At 42.1% G+C, this 5384-nt stretch overlaps 1 long non-coding RNA gene across 1 annotated transcript; it reads left to right on the top strand.

Annotated features, from left to right (window-relative positions):
• Nucleotides 1-1412: 1412 nt before the first annotated feature.
• LOC116742130 lies at nucleotides 1413-3881 on the top strand. Its single transcript, XR_004346376.1, has 3 exons — nucleotides 1413-2602; nucleotides 3290-3390; nucleotides 3527-3881. It is a non-coding gene; the product is annotated as an uncharacterized LOC116742130 (long non-coding RNA).
• Nucleotides 3882-5384: the final 1503 nt, after the last annotated feature.

The following is a 5384-nucleotide window of genomic DNA, read 5'->3' as shown; positions in this document are numbered from 1 at the left end:
AAGTTACAGTGATCGAATAAAAATGATCTCCTCTTGGTTACTTTCTGTAAAAAAAATAACATGGAATTTCTATTATAATACCTCCAGCGAAATGTGCTGCATGTTCTTCGTTTGTTATAAAGAGTGAGTGGGCAGCTGGGGATGCCAAGGAGAATAAAATGACTCCCCACTCCCGTTCATTCTCGCCCCCCACACCCACCCCCTTCCCCTGAAGAAGTTCTTAGGTGAATTGAGGAGAATGTCTCGCAAACACATGCATGAAAATCATGCTGGGAGAATCCATAGCGCGGGTATGGATCCCATGTTGCCAACAGTGAGAGACGGGCGAACATCAGGGCTTTAGATGCAGACACAGTAGACTGCATCTTGAGTGGTTCTGCCTGACTTAGCTCTTCAGAGCTCCCACTTTTCCTGTAAAACTAAAATAATAATACTTATACCTTTATTTGCTCAGCCAACATTTACTAAAAGCTGTCTCTGGTCTTCAGACGTGTGGAATAGAATAAGTGGGCAAAGGAAGCAGCACATCCTTTTGGTGGGAAGGTCTGACGGTTGTCACTTTCTCAGAGGACAATTCCTCGGGGGTTTTTTGGAAGGCAGCTGTGGTTGGAGCAAACACACCCTGGAGCCAGATTCCTGTGAATGTCCTAGCTCCGAGCTTACTGTGTGACCTCGGGCAAGTTACTTACCTTCTCTGTGCCCCATGAGCCCACTTTGAAAAATTAGGATACTAACAGTCTTATTGGGTTATTATAATAATTAAATGAATTAATAATACATATAGAGACTTTCGTACAGGGTTTGGAACCTAGTAAACCCTAAAGAATAGTGAGTGTTATAATGAGATGAGACAACATGTAAAGTACAGAGTGGGGTTCCCAATTCCTAAATAAATGTCTAGTAGATATTTTGTTCCCTGCAGAATAAGCACAGCACCTCATATTTTTTTTTAACTTGTTATTTTATATTGGAGTATAGATGATTAACAACGTTGTGTTAGTTTCAGGTATACAGCAAAGTGATTCAGTTAGACATACACATGTATTTATTCTTTTTCAAATTCTTTTCCCATTTAGGTTGTTACATAATATTGAGCAGAGTTCCCTGTGCTCTACAGTAGGTCCTTGTTGGTTATCCATTTTAAATATAGCAGTGTGTACGTGTCAATCCCAAACTCCCTAACTATCCCTCCCCCCTCCCCCTTCTCCCCTGGTAACCAGTTCACACTCTAAGTCTGTGAGTCTGTTTCTGCTTTGTAAATAAGTTTATTTGTATCATTTCTTTTTAGATTCCGCATATAAGTGATATCATATGATATTTGTCTTTCTCTGTCTGACTTACTTCACTCGGAATGACAATCTCTAGGTCCATCCATGTTGCTGCAAGCAGCACCTCATCTTATAACATTTTATTATTGAGTATTTTTATTATTCAGATTTTTTTATTAGTTAATGAGCTAAGTATCATAAGTTAAAAATATAAGATTGTCACACTTGAATTTGATAATTTTAACAGAGAATGCTATAACCAGACTGGAAAATCTAACAACCTCTTAATTTGGCTTCCATTTAATTAATTAACTGATCATTTAAATTAATTATTAATTTTCTTATTGGGCTAAGCCTATGAATTTTGTCAACCCCAGCGTCCAGTACTTTCCTTCTGGATTTTGCAGCAGGGCAATCCAAGTCCCTCTGCTGCAGATTTAGGAAAGCAGCTGGCTGCCCTATTGGATGGGGCGCTACGTGCAGTGATTCACAGAACGTGAAGTCAGCCAACGCTCTCCACTTCTGAGAAATCCTCGGCGATGGGTTTGGAGCTGTGGACATCGGCACACGCTGGCTCCAGGACACCCATTTTGCTGGAGCAACCCACCTTGGAAGCTCTCTTTTTTCTCACGCGGGCTGCAGAGGTCTGTCCACCGGGTCCCCGGCACGACTTTTCTCAAGATCCTCGTCACGCCATGGGAGATGCCCTTCCTGCCGTTGCTCTGCTGTGGTCAGCACTGCTGGGGGCCTGGTCCATCTCCGGAACTGAGGGAATCGCCAGTGTGCGGGGGACCAGGGAAGAGAGGCTTGCAGGCACTGCCTGTGAGGTTCTGTAACACCTGCACCACCAGCCCTGCCACCAGGAGCACAGAGATGCTGAGAAAGAAGCACACACAGCCCCTGGCACTCCCTCAGTTTTTATGGCCCTGGACATACCAGCACACAACATGTGGCCTGGGGCCTGGTGCTTAGGACTTCTCCTTTTGATATTGCCGTTCTTCTTCTGTTTTTAGTTCTTTTAAGGAGAGAGCTGTGTGGTCACTTGCTGCCTCCGCACCCTTTGCAAGGGCTTGGCATCACGGAACTGTGTTAGAGACAGGCCGGCCTTCTAGGTGCAACTTAGTGCAGTGAAATAGCACCTTCATGAGTGGCGCTTGACCGGAAGGAATCCAACATACAACCAGGATGGTGTTTGGGAGTGTGAATCCTTTTGCTAAAACCGCATAGAAACAGCAGTGCATCTGAAAGCGCATCCCCGCCCTGGCCTCTCCTGGACCCTCTGGGTGAGGCTCCCTCTGGGCCCCGACCTCTATGTCTAATGGTGACAATGAGAAGTAAGTAGATATCTACTGAGGACTTCTGAGAAAGCTTCTTTCTGATAAAGGAGCAGGCCTGGGAAGCAAGCTTGTTATTATGTCCTCTTCCCCTTGCTTCTTGCCTTTGCATATGGTGATAGGACCAATCTTTGGAACTGCTGCAGCCATTCTGGGGCAATGCGGCAAATGACGTGAGAAAAAAACTTATGTAACCATAGGTACTAGTTTGCCTAAGAGAGTCCCAGGTGAATCCTGCTGTCACACCGTAATTATTGATAACACCCCCTTTCACACTCAGGAGTGTCCTGAATTAGACAACAAATTTATGGTTAGTCTTGGAAGAAGCTTCAGATGCTCAAGCCGATAGAGAGGAAAGAACGACAGCATCAGTGTTGAGGAGTGGCTGGCCCAGCTCTGGATGGTTTATCTCCTAATCTGGATTTTAAGTAAACAGCCAATGTCTCCTGTTAAAGCCTGGGTTAGTTCAGTTTTCTGTTAATTTCAGCTAAAAGCATTCTTTCCAGATATATTTATCTTCAACTCAGGGATTTTGGAGTACATTTACAACTTGACTATTACTTTCAGACTAAAGCCTTTTAAAGTTCTGAAGTTTTTGGCTAACTTCTTCTTATCTGTAATTCCTGAATTGGCATGACAATTGCTGAAATATTGCACAGAAGGCTTATTTTGTGATATTTCCAATAGGAACCAGAAGTGGAAGCGTCAAAATTCTCACCACAAAGCTTGTTAGGAGGTGTTCCACCCAAGCTGGCAACCCCAGGGGGTTTGGAAAGTACAAATAAGAGGTATGAAAACACCTTCCTCAGTTCATCTGATTTTCCAACTTCTGGGGTTTCAATTTTTCCAAGTAGACAGTATGCTTCCCATAAATCTTTAAAAGTTTAAATGATAACCGTTTCCTTTATTTTGTTTTAAATACAGACCGAATTGTCAAGGAGATGAGAACTACAATTCTGGAGGAAATTATACTTTACTGTCTATTAAATCTGAAAAGAGTTTCAGAATATTTTTCTCTTTGGAAGAAGTTAAGATGATCCACACACTAAAAGTAGTGAGAGGAAAGAAAGACAAGAAATCGGACCAGGAGAGAAAGTTTTAGCTCTCTAAGGAACACAGAGCACCTGAAAGGCATACGGGTACCGAAGCATGGCTTAAGGACTTCTGACAGATGTGACCGAGGGTTATGAACTGGATCTACTTTAATGTTTTTCTGTAAGACAAAAATCTAAGATGGGGTTGTTCTAAAATCACTATGACTATTAAATTGTATGTCTTTAAAAAACTCCTTCTACAAAGGCTGGTTATTGGGGCGTTCTACATTGATTAGGGTTACACAGCTTTTGATACACTAGCCCAGTGATGTGGATAAATGGTTGCATCCACTCTGGGGGCATGAAGTTTTAAGCAAACTAGGTACATATCCCTCAACCTAACAATACTTTTTTCCAGTTAATTGGGCTACTGGGAAGCAAAGGCCTGAGTCCTTAGTTTATCACATTGAACACAATGTATCAATACAGCAACATGCTGGGGGTTGTCTGGGCACTTCAGGAATCCTTCCTAAGCAGAACAGTTCAGGCAGGAGCCACAGGGGCACCAAAACGCCCCTGGAGGAATTTGGCTGGACTGCTGGTAACACTCACAATTATCTCACACTTTTGTTACTGCTTTTCTCCTCTTGTAAACCTTAAGTGAGAAGAAGCTTTGCTTACTTAACATAACTCCTAATAAGAAGATATTTTACATTAAACCTATAAGCAATTTTCTTCCAAATCCAGCTATTAAGAGAAAAAGATGAAAGGAAACTCTTAAGAAAATTTTTTTTCTGATAATTTGGAACTTAAGGAGAGTGAGGAAAATAAAGCTTCATGGTTACTGAAGAGGAGAGAGTAGATTCCCCCCACCCCCCAAATTCATAGATTATAGGAGAAAAAAAAACTAACAACTTTGAATTGTGAGCTTGGGGAGAATCTGTGACATCCACTTTCTGTACATTTGCTAAATAGAACATGAATGTTGGAACGATACAGATGCCAAAGATTGATTTTTAAAGACAATATTGACGGTCATATCGTAACAGCGCTGACAGAGCAATTCTGTTTCCTGTGGAAACGCTGTCAGGCACCGGGAGGAAAGCTACAGACACGTGCACATTACTTCTCACCAATGACACTCAGTGGTACTAATATTTAAGTGGGTTTCCTGAAGTTTCTCTTCCAGGAAATGTTGGGCTGGCTTCATCCATTAACTCCTGCAAACACAGAGTTTGTAATACAAATTTTAAAGTTTCCAGACCTTAGCTTGGTCGCTAAACCCGCTTTTCTTTCTCTTGCCAAGAACTTAAACCTGTACCCTGAGGAATAAGTTGGGAACAGCTAAGGCTAGTGTGGCTCACCTTGCAGATGCCTTTTCTCCAAACTGCATTTACTTGTGCAGATAAAGCAGGTGTCAAGAATAAGTCAAAACATCATAGAAAGGTTTACAATGAAAAGGCATTCTCGAAAGTATAATTATAGTTTGGCTGGTCATTATTTGTTAATGTCTGACACCACCACTAGACTGTTCTACCCAGCAGGGGATTGGATTGTTGTATTCAATCAACAATTGCGACGGCGTTTTCCTTCATGCCTAACCTAGGGCTTGGCATATAATAGGCTCTCGATACATAACTCTTGACTGAAAACATTAGAGGAAACCTCAACAGTCTCACATAAGCTCAAGTCTACAAGTGAGACATTGAGTGTGTGGCACATCTAAGAAGATGAGATGAGTTGCAACA

This window comes from Phocoena sinus, chromosome 17, assembly GCF_008692025.1.
Source record: "Phocoena sinus isolate mPhoSin1 chromosome 17, mPhoSin1.pri, whole genome shotgun sequence".
Lineage (NCBI taxonomy): Eukaryota > Metazoa > Chordata > Mammalia > Artiodactyla > Phocoenidae > Phocoena > Phocoena sinus.
The sequence above is the reverse complement of the archived record's forward strand: the minus strand, read 5'-3'. Positions and strand labels throughout refer to the sequence as shown.